The sequence below is a fragment of the Spodoptera frugiperda genome, chromosome 24, assembly GCF_023101765.2.
Source record: "Spodoptera frugiperda isolate SF20-4 chromosome 24, AGI-APGP_CSIRO_Sfru_2.0, whole genome shotgun sequence".
Taxonomy (NCBI): domain Eukaryota; kingdom Metazoa; phylum Arthropoda; class Insecta; order Lepidoptera; family Noctuidae; genus Spodoptera; species Spodoptera frugiperda.
The window spans coordinates 1,522,673-1,540,996 of record NC_064235.1 but is presented as its reverse complement, the minus strand read 5'-3'; the positions used below and the strand labels follow the sequence as shown (position 1 = coordinate 1,540,996).

Here is an 18,324-nt window from a genome sequence, read left to right as displayed (position 1 = left end):
CACAAGGAAGCTTGAAGCGAAGTGCTTCGTGCGAGTGGGTGGGATATCTAAAAAGTAAAGTAGTCTCGCTAAAACACGAAAACGGCTGGCCCAAATTTGGCTAATTTTGATCTTAAATTATTTGTGGAAGTCCAGGGAAGGTTTAAAAGGTTGGAAAAAATTATTGAGGCAATACGAAGTTTGCCCGGTCAGCTTGTATTAGATGAAATAATAAATAGATGACGCCATTAGATGCGCGCGCGCCGCGTAATGTTACACCGCGTTTATTTCAATTAGTTCAGATACTGTGTCTAGTCTGTACATCGGTTCAAGGTAAAATGCATTGCGCTGTTGTTTTATTAAAGGTGTAGGTAGAATGTCGTGGTGCCCTGAAGTATTTTTTATTGTTTTTAAGGCCTCCACTTAAAAATATCAATAATCAAAAAATAATAAATGGGGGTAATCATCCAATGACCTCCCCGCCTTGGGCGCCGCGAGAGGGTGTCAAACTCTACTGATTAAAAACCACCCCGTTTCTACTTCTGCTCTTTGAGCCGGTAAAACCAATCTTATTCATTGGTACACATAGCATAGCATTGGTGGAAATGGACTCAGTTAAGCTATTGAGCTACGGACTACCTAGCGAGTTTACCGGGGCTCCGGCTCGAAAAGCAGGAGTAGGAACGGGGTGGTTTTTAGTCAGTAAGAGTCTGACTCTCCCTTTCGTCTCGCCCAAAGCGAGAGAAGTCACTGGATGATTTTCACCCTTTATAAAAGCTTTTTATATGGAAAGATGCGTGCTATAAATGGCTTCCCTACTATCGATATATCGCATACTCGGGCTGCGCATCTTCCTCGCACAGCTACATAGCTTAGTATCAGTGAAAACGGCCACATAGTTTCACAGCTTAGCTATTACATCTTCGTAGCATAGCTACATAAAACATCTCTGGTGGAAAAGTACCTCAAATCACCCCAAATACTTAAAGTATTTAAAAAAAGAAATCTGAAATTAAAATGGCGTCCGCGCGTAGATGTAACGCGATCGGATAACAATACAATATCGATAAACATAACAATACAGTTACTGCTGTGTAGTAAGTAGGTAGGTAGGTAGGTAATGATTAGTATCGAGTTTTGTAAAATACGTAGGTAATCTTGATTTAATCTGTAGGGGGCAAAGATTAAAAACTGAATAATTTCTTTAGAGTGCTTTTCCACCAGAGACGTGCTATGTAGCTATGCTACGAAGATGTTATAGCTAAACTGTCTTTTTCTTCTCCTCTAATAATATCTTCAGATTTATTTCGTTGCGGGATCCAAGACAGTCATTCATGTCCCGTTGGACTTCAGTGTTCCGGTGTTTTCATGGTTGTATCTACTGTAGATCCTGGTGCACAGGAGTTGCAGCGGTATGTGAGGTTGTGGCGGACTTGTCCAATAAAAAAGCTAACCTGTGAAACTATGTGACTGTTTCCACTGATACTAAGCTATGCAGCTGTGCACCTCGAGTATGCAATGTATCGATAGTAGGGAAGCCATCCATAGGACATATCCATAGTACGCATCCATAGCACGTATATTTTCATATAAAAAAACATAGCTCAGCTGAGTCCGTTCCCACCAGTGCTATGCTATGTGTACCAATAAATATGATTGATGGAAGCCAAACGCATCCACAGCAACGTAGCATAGCACATCTCTGGTGGAAAAGCATCCTGGTGGATGGCTTCCGTACTATCGATACATCGCATACTCGAGCTGCGCATCTTCCTTGCACAGTTACATAGCTAAGTATCAGTGGAAACGGTCACATAGTTTCACAGCTTTTTTTTTGAGGGGGGAAAATCATCCACTGACTTCTCCCGCCTTGGGCGAGGCGAGAGGGAGTGTCAGACTCTTACTGACTAAAAACCACCCCGTTCATACTCCTGCTTCTCGAGCCGGAGCCCCGGTAAACCCGCTAGGTAGTCCGCAGCGCTTAGCTATTACACCTTCGTAGCATAGCTACATAGCACATCTCTGGTGGAAAGTCACCCTTTTAGTCAGACTTTTAAAATAACTCTTTTACAAACGGAATTCTAAAAACATATCTTTTCAAATGCAAGTTAGTTGACAATTGTATGCGTGACATATTCTTATTGTAATTGTAATAAGGTATATTTTTGCGTGTTTTTTTTAGATTTTATCATAGGTACTAATAAAGTCTATTTTTGCGTGTTTTTTTTAAGATTTTATCGTTCCTATTGTATTTTTTTTTTGTGAACAAAGGTGTTTTAATGTCTTTAGTGATATTTTTTTGTCATTTGAGTGAGGAGGTTTGAAGGAAGTGGTCTTTAAAAGTGTTTTGTGGAATTGGGACTTAGCAGCAATAGTTTAAAAGCGTTTTTTTTTTCGTTTGTAAGTACATATGTACATAATTTTTATGTTAGTTAGTACCTAACTGCCATGCACTAAGAGACATTTAATGACTACATTTATTTTATTATTAGAACTTGAGACGGGATATTTACCATGTTTATTTATTTCGTATCAATATATCCCGTCTTAAGTTCTAATAATAGTGTTAGTGACCATGTCAGTTTAAAAACTTATTTTATTTTTGTTTTACCTGTATTTTATTGTAAAGGTATAAATAAAGTGCTTTTCTTTCTTTGTTTCTTTACCTGTTTGCAATACCGTCATCTTAACACATTTGACATTACAAAAAAAATCTAAGTTTTAAGGAGGTTCTACAAAAATCATATTTTAGTTTTGCTCAAAAGTGATAGATGGCGTTGTTCTATAACACTTTTTTATTTCGATACTAGATGGCGTTGTTCTATTCTTCTTCTTTCTTTTTTATTTCGATAATAACGTACCTTTTAAACTGAGATCTCCATCCAATCACTTGGATATTATGTCAAACCCCTCTTATGTAGAGGAGGCGCAGAGTCCAGCATACATTATCCCACATTATCCTCTATTTCATTGTCTGGACTTTAAAAGAGACTATGACCTCTGAGTTTGTTTCGGCATTTCTTCTCAGAGTAGTCGGATAGGAAATGTCGGCCTCATCTAGCTATTTGAAATATTGTCGTGTAAAAGTGTTATTTTATAACCTACTTACAGAAATAAATATCATTTATCATTTAGCAGTGGACTGTCTCGGGCTGCTGATGATATTGATGACCAATCCTAATTGTATTTTTATTTTGTTCGCAGTTGTACACATGATGACAACAAGCCGGTGACATTGACATCTCCGCCCACCCCCCGCTCCCCCCCAGTCTGCGTCAGCAGGCTACACCCGGTATGGTGTTAGGTAAGTAAACTACTAAACTTTCGTGAGACATACTAAATCTATACTAATATTATAAAGCTGAAGAGTTTGTTTGTTTGTTTGAACGCTCTAATCTCCGGAACTACTGGTCTGATTTGAATAATTCTTTTTGTGTTGGATAGTGCATTTATCGAGAAAGGCTATAGGCTATAAAACATCACGCTATGGCCAATAGGAGTCAAGCAGAGCGGGTGAAACCGCGCGAAAGTAGCTAGTTATTTATATCCATGGCTTGAAACTAGTCGAGTTCCTCGTCAAACCATTACGTGAGTAAGCCGATAACATAGTAATTAAGTTTCTAAACCTTAACTTTGGCACTAGAAAGTGGTCTTTAGGTCACTACATAATATTTTTAAGTGTGGAAGAGCGATGCTTCGGCACTGCTGCGCCGGCTAGACCGGAGTGATATTACGGCTTCCCAGGAAACTGGCGTGAAACAACGCGTGGTATGCCGAAGGCCTTATCTCCCTAATTCCCCGTTTCCCCAACAACCCTTAAATTCCTAACCCCCAAAAGGCCAGTAACTACGCCTCTAGTGTTTTGGGTATCCATGGGCGGCGACGATTGCTTACCTTCAGGTGATCCGTCTGCTCGTTTACCGGCTTATACGATAATAAAAAATATTATCAGGATTACGAATTTAAACTGCTTCCTTTTAATCCAATTACATAATGTTCGACGCCCAAGCAAGACAATCTTGAAATATTTACGAAGTAATAATAAAAACTACGTTTAGTAAGAAAATATCAAAGAATTAGGTAGGTTCTATAAAATCATATGTTAGTTCTGCACAAAAGTGATAGATGGCGTTGTTCTATAATACTTTTTATTTCGATAGCGTATCACAATATCAACCAAGTTAGCTAAAGTCGTCTTACATACGTTTACTTGATTCTAGTACTCTGGTAATTGGGTAGATGGCGTTATTATGCATATTATATTCGTTGATCGAGTGTTCGCAATTAAAATCGAATCAAGACAACCAGTCGAGTCTTGATTTAAAAAGTGATGCTAATGCTGCTCTTTTTGATTTTTCGAAAAATGTTCAGTAGTAGCACGGAGTTTGGTGTTGTGCCCGGTATATAGCAATATGCTCACCACGTATTATATGGGTCTTACAACATAAATTGTGAAAAGTGGGTGTACAGTGGCATTAAGTGCCATAATGTGCAGTATATGCACCTCTGCTTACCCCTTCAGGGATAAAGGGCATGACAATATGCTAAAGTTTCAATTTTTAAAATTGGCCGGAGTCTGTGTATAACATAGGTGTCTTCAAAGCCCGAGTGAATAGGTTGCGTATGGGCAGACGTGCTCCATCGTAGGCCGCATCATCACTTACCATCAGGCGAGATAGCGGCCAAACGTCGACCCAAAAAAAAACTTATGTTTTATTAATTGCAACACTACATTATAACTGCACGGTTGGTGCGGTGGCTGGGCAACCGGCTGCTGCGCAACGTATAGCGATTTCGATTCCCGCACGGAGCAACTCTTTGTGTGATCCACAAATTGTTGTTTCGGGTCTGGGTGTCATGTGTATATGAACTTGTATGTTTGTAAACGCACACACGACACAGGAGAAAATTCTAGAGTATGGTTATTTATCCGTTATTTTTATAATTATAGCTTTGAGACAAAGTAACATTACTTACTTACTTACATTATAATATGAATTAACATTTCAAAGTATAACTTAATTTTATATGTAAATATATTACTGTTTATTTCAGTTGCCGTTTGTTGAGCATAAACTTGGTTCATGCTCTCTTGATTTGTGTTTAATTATACGAAAAGTGAATAAAAGTATAGTTGGCAGTACCTATTTTATTTAGCTCCTATTTTGATGACGGGGTACACGGACGGACGGTCAAGCTAAATAAAAAAAGTACCATTATTTGAGGGGTCATCTATTGACTTCTACCGCCTTGGGGTGAGGTGAGAGAGAGTGTCAGACTCTTACTGACCAAAAATCTCCCCGTTCATACTTCTGCTTTGAATCCGAACTCCGGTAACCTGGGTGCCTACCTACTCTAATTCAACGAAAACCAAAGTTTCGTCCGAAACTTCGCAAATGTCGTACTACAATTCTATTTATTGCGAACTTTTGTGAACAAAATAAACGATTAAAATTAAGATAAATAGGTTTTGATATGGAATTAAAAATAAACGTTATTTTAAGTAGGTAATATCATTAGTAAATCAATAAAACCTACGGCCGAAGATTAAACGAAACTTCGCATTCGAGAACCGGAGTAGCCCTACTGATACGTAGTCCGCAGCTCCGACTACCCTGTAATATATTTTCCTAACTTTTCAGAATGTCTATCGCGCAACATGTCGAAGCGAATGAGATGTGTGTCGGCATCCTATTGTCTACTAACCCGCTTTGTAAGACATATCCTGGTATTCTTACCCTTATTTTGTAGATTACCCTTTTATTTTACCCTTTATTTTGTTGGTTACCTTTTTATTTTACTATTTATTTTTGTACATAACTGTTCTATTATATATCCTAGTTTTGTAGATTACCCTTTTATATTACACTTTATTTTATAGATTACCCTTGTAATTTTATCCTTGGCTTGTAGATTACCCTTTTATACGACAGTTGTATTGTAGATTACCCTTTAATTTATAGTTGTTTTGCAGATTACCCTAACAATTTTACCCTTGGTTTGTGTTGTCCTAGTAATTTAACCATAATTTGTTTATAAAACTATTATTTTACCCTTTTTAGTTGGTTATAATAGTAATAATTTAATTTATTTGAGGCACATTGCTGCAGCATCTAATTTTAGTAGTTTACCGTAATCATCTGATACATTTAAACTTACTGATTTACTTTATTACTGATGCACATTAAATAAATAAGTGTGCTTTCCACCAGAGATGGTACTATGTAGTTTCGGGTAAAACTACATGCTAAACTGTGAAACGATGTCACCGTTTCCTCCTTCGATCAAAATTGGTATTGTTAATCGAAGGTTTCCACTGATACTAAACTATAGGTATAGCTGTGCGAGGATGATGCGCAGCTCGAGTATGCGGAATATCGATAGCAGGAAAGCCACCCATAGCACATAAGTTTGCACATAAAAAACATAGCGTAGCTGAGTCCGTATCCACCAATACTAAGCTATGTGTACCAATGAATATGATTGGTGGAAGCCAAACGCATCCACAGCAACGTAGCATAGCACATATCTGGTGGTAAAGCACCGTACGATTCAGGTTTATCAGAGAGCACTGCTGCCTAGTCTCATTTAAATGTGTAGTCTGCTTAGTGGGCTCTCAAAACCCCCACAGGAATAATAGAGATAGTGGCGTATTTTGTAATCGAGAGCGCGCTAATTGGTCGGCTCGAATAAATCAACCAATCTGAGCGCCGAACGCGTTCTCGTTTCGATTGCTTTAAACGTAAAGCAAACTCGTACTAAGGGTCCTAAAGCTACTGGCTCCGGAGCTGCGGACAACGTAAAAAGGTTACCGGGGCTCCGACTCAAAGCAGGAGAAGGAACGGGGTGGTTTTTAGTCAGTAAGAGTCTGACACTCACTCTCGCATCACCCAAGGCGGGAGAAGTCATTGGATGATTTTTCCCTCTCAAAAAAAAGGGTGATTACTTAGGTAACTTCATGGATCAGTTATACTTAGTCACAACATAAGATGCACTTCACTGATCAGCTGTCAAACTGATAAACTTTGATATAAGGTCGCTGACCCGTCACTGGTACACGCATGCGTATTACACGTTTTGTAAAACGAGACTTAAATCTCTATTTCCTTATAAGACACGTGCTTAACGAAGTAGATATAAGGTTGAATTTCGCATCACTACATAGTATAAAACAAAGTCGCTTTCTCTGTCCCTATGTCCCTTTGTATGATTAAATCTTTAAAACTACGCAACGGATTTTGATGCGGTTTTTTTATAGATAGAGTGATTCAAGAGGAAGGTTTATATGTATAATACATGCGTAATATATCACCATTGCACCCATGCGAAGCTGGGGCGGGTCGCTAGTAATAACAACCCTTAAATTCCTCTTTCCCAAAACGCACTTGTAACGCCTCTGGTGTTTCAAGTGTCAATGAGCGGCGGCGATTGCTTACCATCAGGTGATACGTCGGCTCGTTTACCGACATGTTCCATAAAAAAAATATTAAGAGAAAAAAATTAATTGTGGGTTTCATTCAGCCGGCAGAAGTTAGTATAGAATAAAACAGGATCGCAGACAAAGCAGCTTGCTGAACCTAAGAAAAAAATATACAATAATAAAACAAATACGAACAAACACATATTCGCATTTATTATATTAGTAAGGTTAACACCTTAAGACCCTAGTTATCGTGAGGTCAGCAGAGGTAGAGGTATAAGATTATAGTTATATACACTATAGATAATTACTCACGTGAGTGGGAGAGCCATGCTTCGGCACTGCTGGGCCGGCTCGACCGGAGTGATACCACGGCCGAGCAGTACACCGACGTGAAACAACGCTTGCGTTGAGTGAGTGAGGTTACCGGAGGCCCAATTACCAATCCCCGACCCCCAACAACACTTAAATTCCTAACTTACAAAAGGTCGGCAACACACTTGTAACGCCTCTGGTGTTTCGGGTGTCCATTAGCGGCGGTGATTGCTTACCAACAGGTGATCCGTCTGTCCGTAAAATAATATGAAAACTGGCTTATTTAGTAAATGCAAAATCGACTACTGCTTTATAGGATACTGAATTTATTTCTGCGTCGTTTAAAGACTTTAGGTGCCTTTGAATTTATAGAAAAAAATAAGTACCTTTTTTAGACTTTTATGGAGCGGGGAGGATCATTTAATAACTTCTCCCACTTTGGGCGAGGCGAGAGGATGTATTTTGACACTTCTTCTTCCTCTACTACTGCTTACTCCTGCTTTTCAAGCCGGAACCTGCTAGGTAGTCCGCAGCTCCGGAACAGGCATCACATCAGCTCTATTGAGTCCCATCTGTAGTGGTCTGTCGTCTCTTTAAAGCGCGCGGAAAGCGACGCACCGTACGCTGTGTCTGTTTGGGCGGCGAGCTACCCTTGCTCACAGTCCGTGTTTATGGTAGCCGGAGATGCTTCGAAACTACTGAACCGATTTAAGGAGAGGCAGTGTCAGACTCTTACTGACTAAACACCATTCCTACTCCTGCCCGTCGAGCCGAGTAACCTGTTAAAATCTTCTGTGTCTCCGGAGTATACTAGATGAAAGAACATCACCCACGCTTAGTACAATTTTGGTCCAAATTCGATAGTGCCGATCAAGATGAAAAAATAAGATAATCCATAGTACTTAGCGTATTATGTCACCAAAACTGTGTAACCAATAACTTCGGTTTTATACAGGGTTTAAATAACACTTTTTGTATTTCCTTTCTTTTTATTTGGTCCTTTAATAACACTTTTTTTATTAAGTTTATGTCAACATAGACTCTCTAATAAGCAAATCTACAGATAGGTTATTGAAACTAAACCGGTTGTAGCCGTGAACTTTTCTCTAACTGGGACAATGTCAGCCGAGCAACTAATGAATTAAACATTAGTTCGCTGATTTAAAAATATTATGTTTATAAATAAATTGTCGATTTGATAAGGTTATATCACCTTGTCTTAGTCTTAGGTAACAACAGTGTAGAATTTATTTGTTAACATCGATACAATTCGTGTGGAAGTCTGTGTTTCCTGATGGGTATAACCTGGGTGTCTTCAAAGCCCGAGTGAATAGGTTGCTTATGGGCAGACGTGCTCCATCGTAGGCCGCATCATCACTTACCATCAGGCGAGATAGCGGCCAGACGTCGACCCATCAAATGTAAAAAAATATATCCCGTCCAAGAGGGATGAGAACCTCTCTCAGCCCTTTTTGACGTGACGAAAAAACGGGGAAAACCTATAATTAAGGTCTATTAAATATCAGGGTCCGGGAAAAGACTAATCGGCCAACTAACTAAAGGATTTCATATTTCATTGATAGTTACCGGGCAGTAGGACTTTGTAACAAACCCCCTATCTTTAAAATTTTAGACTTTATCTGAAAAGTTCAATATGTACCTAATTGTTTTCACCATTTGAGCATCAAACATTAGACCTCTTGCAAGTCAGTCCGTATGTATTCTTAAAACAAGTTAATACCTCTACTTGCTTTAACACTTAACGCCGTGGTCACCGGTGACCGACGTTAGCGGAAGAGTTGCCTTCAACAGTTTTCTATTGGCAGTCGAAGACTTAAAAAATTCTTCTGTCAAAATTTCACATGATGTCTGTCATCGACATTCACCTGTCAATTACTTGTCACAATTGTACTTTTTATATCCGACGTCTCTATATGTATGTATGTATGTTCTCAAATTGAATTAACTGGTCCGGGGTACGAAAATTGTTCACTATTGTAATCTTCTAAGAATACTACTTCCCATTAAAACAGTGGCAGATACTTTTAAAACACCTTATATAAAATTATACTAACTTTAACATACATACATACATCGTCGTATCGTCACGCCTTTAATTCCCGAAGGGGTAGGCAGAGGTGCACATTATGGCACGTAATGCCACGTACACCCACTTTTCACAATTTATGTTGTAAGTCCCATGTAATACAAAACATGTAGGTGGTGAGCCTATTGCCATATACCGGGCACATTTCCAGACTCCGTGCTACCACTGAGAAATTTTCGATAAACCGAAAAAACCCAGTAATTACTAACTTTAAATCTCCTAATTAAGGCCGTGGCAGATACCTTTTGCCTAGATACCTTACACCTTATAGGTACCTAGTAATGTACATCTAAGTCCTTGTCTATGATCTAGAACATTCGCGGATGCACTTTATTACAAAAACAGCAGTTTTTTTACACCACAGTTGATTGTAAAGAGCGATAGGAAATTATATACGGACATTGGTAATTTTATAATGAGCTGCATAGGCGTCGGTTGAGTAACAGTGGTTGAGTGGCTTTGGATGCATTGATTGTACAAGTGATACATATTAAAAACAGTCAAATTATTATTGCGTTTCTTTCGGCTTTTCGGAAAAATCTCAGTTAGGGTAGTCGTCCACAGACTTGCATCGCCCGCATCGTACGGATCGCACGCAACGGATTTTAATTTTTCTTGTATAGAAACTCATACAACTGCGTCCACTGATCCGCATCGTACGGACCGTATCGACGGCAATGCCTACATGCGATGCGTACTGATGACGTCATACGGAATGCCGATGCCAAAAATCCGAGTGAAAGTGGAATCGGTAATCCGATTGCTGATACTCGCGTCGGCAATCCGATCGCTGTCGATACAGTGGGATGCGTGCGAGGCGGGCCTGTGGACGCTTACCTATACAGCATCGTGTCTGGAATTGGGTAGTATCCTAGGCCAAAAATAAATTATCACAACTTTTCATTACAATAAAATATTCAAAAGTAATGACACTTTCATTAATTTTCGATTATTTTTACCTAAATTTCTAGAAACTAGTGGTCGCCTAGTGGTCGAAATTCGACCATATACGATTTAATTTACAATACCACTTAACATACGTTCAAGGATAATTTTTATTTAACTTAAACTCAAACAAACTCTTTTATAAAACTCTATTCATATGAGACGTCAGAATATCATCGCAATGTCTATCGATTTTGACGTTTTGTCAAATACGATCAGATACTATGCATGTGTGTGTAATGTTTTATTTATTGATTTAATGTACTTTATAAGCATTATTTTTGAAAAATATTGGCGTTCTGCACTTCTCCTACACATAAACTATAAGTGTACCAAATTTTATGCTCCTACGTCCGCGCAATTTTCGTAAAAAGCGGTCCAAAGTTTTTGCATCACGTATTAATATATAGATAAGTCTGCTATTTGACGTAAAAATCTGATGACGTCATAATAGAGTATTTCATACAAAGTTCATAGAAAATATCGTTTTTGACGTTTCGAAAAAAGTATTGAATTTGACTAGTAGGATACTACCGTATTATCCCGAGAGTGTATGTTACCATTGTATGTATATGTGGTCTGTCTACCCCTTCGGTAAATAAATAGCCTTATTATATACTGTTTATATAACTAGTGGGTGTGTCAACTCAAATCGTGATCCTTTCATTATCATAGTAAAATGTTATGTGGGTATTATGAAATAAATTCATCAAAATATTTGCCAAGCGATAATCAACTCTATAAACATGTAAATTGCTAATGTTAGAAGTTCCCAATGACTTTAATTTACCATGATACTGACTACGTCGTATTTGTTTTAGTAAAACGTCATCTTTATAAATAAATAACTTTAGTTTTATGTCAACCCTTTCTCTTACTGTAAGAGATGGGTGATTTTTCGGTAAATACTGAGTATGGGAAATATTTATTCACTTTTTGGGATAAATGACATAAACAGTACGTGATTAATGACAGCACTTCCATCCCCATCATATAGATGGTTGGCAGGCCACAACTGTGCGTTTCTTATGAAACTTTCTGCCTCGCACAGCAAAACTGTGGAATGAGCTGTCGTCGGCGGTATTTCCTGTTAAGGAATGCGAAGTCTTGTGAGCCGGCGCCATCTAGCGTCTAAATAGGTAAACGATCCATATGTATGTCGTGTTTTTAAATCCAGCCCCGTTCGATGTTATGTGCATATTTAGTTTGAATAAATAACTTTGTGAACTCTAAACGGCCTTTAATATACATAACCCTACAGGTTATGGGCCCAGGAAGTGATATATAAACTATATTGTGAACAATAAACTGGATTTAAAGTGATAAAAGTGCAAATAATTTCACGGATGCAAAGTAATAAACGCGCCGAGACACGTTTGGTGAGCGCGTTAAGCTAACGCGGACTTAAAAGTTACGTTTCGTGTTGTTTACTTGAAGATCCTTTTATTGTGATAAAAACTCGATTGATTATTGTTTTTTGTGATTGAATTTGAACTTCGATATGGCTGCAACTATTAAAATTGATCCTCTTACGAGTGAAAATTACGATACGTGGAAAATGACTTGTGGGATTACGTATCGGGAACAATACCGAAACCAATTTCGACGGATACCAAGTATGCAGAGTGGATAAAAATGGATGGCAAAGCTGAGGCTGACATACTGTTGGCTATTAGTCCAAGTGAGTTGGTTGCTTTGGACGGTTTGGAGTCGTCGAGGGCCATATGGGATAAATTAAAAGCTATGTATCAATCGAGTGGACCTGCTAGAAAAGCATCGTTATTGAAGAAGCTTGTGTTAACTCGTATGCAGGAAGAAGATGACCTGCGTAAGCACATCTCAGATTTTTTTGATGCTGTAAAGAAGCTTAAAGAAATCGGTCTAATAGTTATAGACGAATTGTTAGCAATATTATTGTTATATAGTTTGCCCGATTCCTTCGCTATGTTTAGAACAGCAATGGAATCACGTGACGACTTACCATCAACTGAAATATTAAAAGTGAAAATTGTCGAGGATTATGAAGGTCGTAAATCGAAGGTGATTGATCAAGGAGCCATGTTCGTGAAACGTGTCAATAGAAATAATTTTAACATTAAAAATAACAACCTGAAAAAGAATTCTGACAATCACGGCCAGAAAAATCAAGTTGAATGTTACCGATGTCATCGTCAAGGGCATTTTGCAAGAGAGTGCCGTACCAAGAATGTAAACAAAAACAAGCAGAGTGCACAACAAGTAAATCGCAGCGACAATGAGCGGAAGACAACAATGTTGCTTAGCACCACTGAAGAGGTGATGATGAGTGAGCAAATAAAGCCTATTTGGTGTATCGATAGCGGATGCACGGGTCATATGTGTAATAATAAACAAATGATCGATAATTTTACACGGCTGGATTCTGAGCTAAACTTGGCTAATGGAGATAAAACACAAATAACCGGAACAGGCAAAGTCAGTTTTGCAGTGAACACGGGCAGTGAAGAACGCCAAGTAGAAATAGAGAATGTGTTCTTGGTATCCGACTTACGAACAAACTTACTGTCTGTTGCTAAAATGACAGATCGTGGGTTTGAAGTTCGCTTCAGAAAGGATGATGCTATTGTGATTGATAAGAATTGTAAAGTTCACATGCGCGCCGAACGCACTGGTAATCTGTACTATGTTTGTATGAGTCATAATACAGTTAATAATGTTCAAACATCGAAAAATTCGATAGATATGTGACATCAGCGGCTCGGACACATTAACGAGCGTGATCTAAAGGCCATGGCAAAAAATGGCCTGGTACATGGTTTAACATTCGAAGACGATGAAAAATTGGCCGAGTGTGAAATTTGTATAAGCGAAAAACAAACTTGTACACCATTTCCTAAGGGGCGAGAAGATCGTACTAGTGAATTATTGGAAATTGTGCATACAGATGTATGTGGCCCTATGAGATGCGAATCTTACGGCGGCAAAAAGTATTTCGTCACATTTATAGATGACAAATCAAGATGGTGTGAGGTTTATTTCATAGCAAATAAAAGTGAAGTCTTAAGAGTGTTTAAAATATATAAAGCCTATGCAGAGAAACTGACTGAAAGGAAAATAAAGAATATTCAATCAGATAATGGAAGAGAATATATAAATAATGAGTTTGATGAATTCTTGAAGAAAGAAGGAATTAGAAGGAGACTAACAACACCCTACACGCCTCAGCAAAATGGTGTTGCTGAGAGGAAAAATAGAACATTAATCGAAATGGCACGGTGTATGTTACGTCAAGCAGGAAGCCCTCCTGGATTTTGGGCAGAGGCAGTTAATACTGCAAATTATATCAGAAATAGATGCCCTACTGCTGCTTTAAATGGTAAAATTCCGTTTTCAGAATGGATGGGGAAGAAACCCACTGTAATATATATGAATGTCTTCGGATCGAAAGTTTATTATATAGATAAAGGGACTCAGAAAGGCAAATTTGAGTCGAAATCGCAGTTAGGTATTTTTATGGGTTATGATACTCAATCTAAAGCCTATAGGATACATGACCCAACAACAAGAAAAATTGTCATAACACGTGACGTAAAATTTATGAATGAGACAGCATTTAGAAAAGAATATAAGGAAATACTTCATGATGAAGACAAAGCTGATGATAAGATAGAAGTAGAATTGAAAGAAGTTGAGAAAGATACTCATGAAACTTTATTAAAACCAAGGCAAGATAGAAATAAACAACAGCAAGAAAAAAGCTCAACTATTTCATGGGAAAGATTAATTAAACAATCAGAAGGAAAAAGAGGAAGGCTTATGCGTATTAGAGGACAACGAAAAGAACACAATGAAATAGAGGAAGAAACAGAAAATGACAATGAACTAGAAGAAGAAATAGATAATGAAATATATGAGGATACAGTAGATGAACAGATGGCTAGTATAGCTATTGTAGAACCTATGATGAAATGGAATGAAATTGAAAAGACTAGTGATGTGGCAGCGTGGAAAAGAGCTTTAGAAGATGAATACTTGGCACAAATAAAGAACAAGACGTGGGATATTGTACCTCGACCTAAAGAACGAAAAGTTATAGGAAGCCGATTTGTATTTAGTACTAAAACTACTGGAAAGAAAGTACGCTTTGTTGCCAAAGGATGCTCGCAACGGCCAGGGGAAGATTTCCACGAGACTTCATCTCCAGTTGTGAGAACGTCCTCGATAAGACTTATCGCTGCATTATCAGCAGAACTAGGATTAGATATCCACCAGATGGACGTCGTGACAGCTTACCTGAACGGTTTACTTGATGAAGAAGTATACATGGAAGTACCGGAACGAATGAGCGAAGTTATAGATAGATTGCTCACAAACCAAAAGATTGGATCACAAGCAAAGATAATAAAAGATAAGAATATTCTGCAAACAGCTAAATACTGGCAGAAAGCACTGAATGAGTGTGTAGATAGTCTGTGTTTGTTAAAAAAATCTTTGTATGGTTTGCGTCAGTCAGGTTTGCAGTGGCACAAGGAGTTGGTAAGAAAGCTTTCATGTATTGGTTTTGAAGCCTTGCAACAGGATCCATGTGTGTTTGTAGCACGAAAGGGTGAACGTGTGATGTTAATTGCTATTTACGTAGATGATATTATATTAGCGGCGAATGATGATGAATGGATTAAAAGTATAAAAAGACAGTTATCTAGTATGTTCGAGATGAAAGATATGGGGAAAATAGGTCATTGTTTGGGTATTGAATTTAGTCGAGATGAAGAAAATAGAGTGTACTTAAATCAAAAGATATATTTAGATAAGGTGTTAGAACGTTTTAATATGAGTCAGTGTAAATCTATAACAACCCCTATAGATATAAATGTAAAACTAGAAAAACCCGAATGTGTCAATGATAATGCAATGAAACAGTTTCCATATCAGAGTTTGATAGGTGCATTGATGTATCTGGCAGTATCAACTAGGCCAGATATTGCGTATGCAGTAAACTATTTGAGCCAATTTAACACAAATTATGACATTGAGCATTGGAAAGCGGCTAAGCGAGTATTAAGATATTTAAAGGGTACCTCGACTTACGGTCTAGTGTATGAAAAGACAGGTTTGCCTCTGTTTGGTATGGTTGATGCTGACTGGGGAGCAAATACCATAGATCGTAGATCGTACTCAGGTTTCGCGTTTATCTTAGCAGGAGCTTCTATCAGCTGGGAAGCTCGAAAGCAACGTACCGTTGCTTTATCAAGTACTGAAGCCGAATACATAGCAATATCAGAAGCTACTAAGGAAGCTATGTTTTTGCGTGATATATTAAATAACATTGGTATAGAGTGTGAATGTGTTGAATTATTCAATGATAATCAAGGTGCGATCAAGTTGACACAAAATAGAAATTTTCACTCTCGCACTAAACATATAGATGTACGTCACCACTTTGTTCGAGATATGTGTGAGCAAGGTGTTATAAATCTAAAATATCTAAGTACAGACAAAATGCCAGCTGATGTTTTGACAAAAGGTTTGAATGGAACTAAACATCATGAATGCTTGCGGAATTTAGGTATGAATGAAGGGGTATTATAATAGTTGATGATCGCTCACAACTTCGAGGAGAGGTGTTAAGGAATGCGAAGTCTTGTGAGCCGGTGCCATCTAGCGTCTAATTAGGTAAACGATCCATATGTATGTCGTGTTTTTAAATCCAGCCCCGTTCGATGTTATGTGCATATTTAATTTCAATAAATAACTTTGTGGACTCTAAACGGCCTTTAATATTCATAACCCTACATTTCCGAACCGATACGACCTTCAAACCTTCAAGAAAAGAGCGTACTCCTTTTTAGTAGGCCGGCAATGCACCTGTGACACCTCTGGTGTTGCGGATATCCATGGGCGGCGCTCATCATATCAGCCATAAGACGTCCACTGCTAGACATAGGCCTCCCCCAATGACTTCCATATAGGTCGGTTGGAAGCGACCTGCATCCAGCGGCTTCCTGCGACCTTGAGTAGGTCGTGCTGATCGCTTACCATCAGGTAATCCGTCCGCTCATTTGCCCCCGATCCGACCCTTGTAAGTAACAAGTCCAAACCCGGACCTTACTAACAATATTATGACAAACAACATAATATTTGTGCTGTAACAATATGCAAATGTATATTGTATACTTAGAAGTCGATAATGAATCTATTTTCAATGTTTCCTATGTTCCAATATTTGTCCAAACGTCCATCTTGTTTGTGTTCGTGTGTCGCTGAGTTTGTTTTACGTGACGTCATTTTGACCTTATAGTTATATGTCAAATATATTTATGCACTAGCTACTTCCGCGCGGTTTCACCCGCTCTGCTTGGCTCCTATTGGTCACAGCGTGATGTTTTATAGCCTATAGCCTTCCTCGATAATTGTACTGACCAGTAGTTCCGGAGATTAGTGCGTTCAAACAAATAAACAAACAAACTCTTCAGCTTTATAATATTTATTTATTATTTATGAATTACTAGCTTCTGCCAACGGATTCACCCGCGTCCGCGGATATAAAGTGTCCTATGTGTTTTTTATTTTCTGTGAGGCCGTGTCTCACAAAAAATCGACGTGAAACAACGTTTGCGTTGTGTTTCATTGTGTGACTGAGGTTACCGGAGGCCCAATTCCCACCCTTCCCAATCTTCCCAATCTCCGATTGCCCAACAACCCTTAAATTCCTAACCCCCAAAAGGCCGATAACGCACTTGTAACGCCCCTGGTGTTTCAAGTGTCCATGGGCGGCGGCGATTGCTTACCATCAGGTGATACGTCTGCTCGTTTAAATAAACCTGGGTTGTATTTCTCAGGAAAAAAACCGGCAGATTGTTCCATTCACTGCTGTTGCTAGTTTGCAGCAAATAGTGTTACGATGTTACACAATCTTCCTAGCAGAGTCGAAAACATTGACATTGAATATCAAATGTATGCTAATTACGTTGTTTTAATTTTGCGTCAAATTCTTACCTCGTGGCCCTCGAATTCGAAGGCATGCGGTTGATTGGATTTTTATTCTTAACTTTTAACACGGAGTCTAGGTTTTGTTTATTCTTCGCACTAAGTAAACAGGGTGGTGATTTCTTGTAGTAACTATCGTGAGACGTACTAATATTAACTAAAAATCACGGTTTACGGTGCCTTTTCACTTGAGATGTGCTATGTAGCTATGCTACGAAGATTCTAGGGCTAAGCTGTGAAACTATGTGACCGTCCACTGATACTAAGCTATGTAGCTATCGCGTCCATAGCACGCATCTTTCCATATAAAATAACATAAAAAAACATAGCTTAGCTGAGTCAAATAAGCCGGAGCTGCGGACAACCTAGCGGGTTCACCGGGGCGGCGGCTAGAAAAGCAGCAGGGGTGGTTTTTAGTCAGCAAGAGTCTGACACTCTCGCCTCGCCCAAGGCGGGAGAAGTCATTGGATGATTTTATCCCCTTAAAAAAAGCTGAGTCCGTTTCCACCAGTGCTAAGCTGTGTGTGCCAAATAAATATGATTTATAGAAGTTTTAAGCATCAGTACGCAGCTCTTGGTCGGGCTCTTCGGT

The 18,324-nt window shown here is 38.6% G+C and overlaps 1 protein-coding gene and 1 long non-coding RNA gene across 3 annotated transcripts in view; one reads left to right on the top strand and one right to left on the bottom strand.

Annotated features, from left to right (window-relative positions):
* The window catches only part of LOC126912271 (uncharacterized), a 69,669-nt gene that overhangs the window by 24,013 nt on the left and 27,332 nt on the right, over window positions 1-18,324 (bottom strand). The window lies entirely within an intron of this gene.
* Window positions 1-18,324, top strand: part of LOC118278819 (pantothenate kinase 3) — a 47,341-nt gene that overhangs the window by 3,451 nt on the left and 25,566 nt on the right. Inside the window, exon 2 of one of the 2 annotated variants that reach the window (XM_050703649.1) lies at window positions 3,184-3,283. The gene's annotated coding sequence lies outside the window, so the exon portion shown is untranslated. Of the gene's footprint in view, window positions 1-3,183; window positions 3,284-5,668; window positions 5,693-18,324 lie in introns of those variants that run through there. The other variant, XM_050703646.1, reaches the window with a different exon arrangement.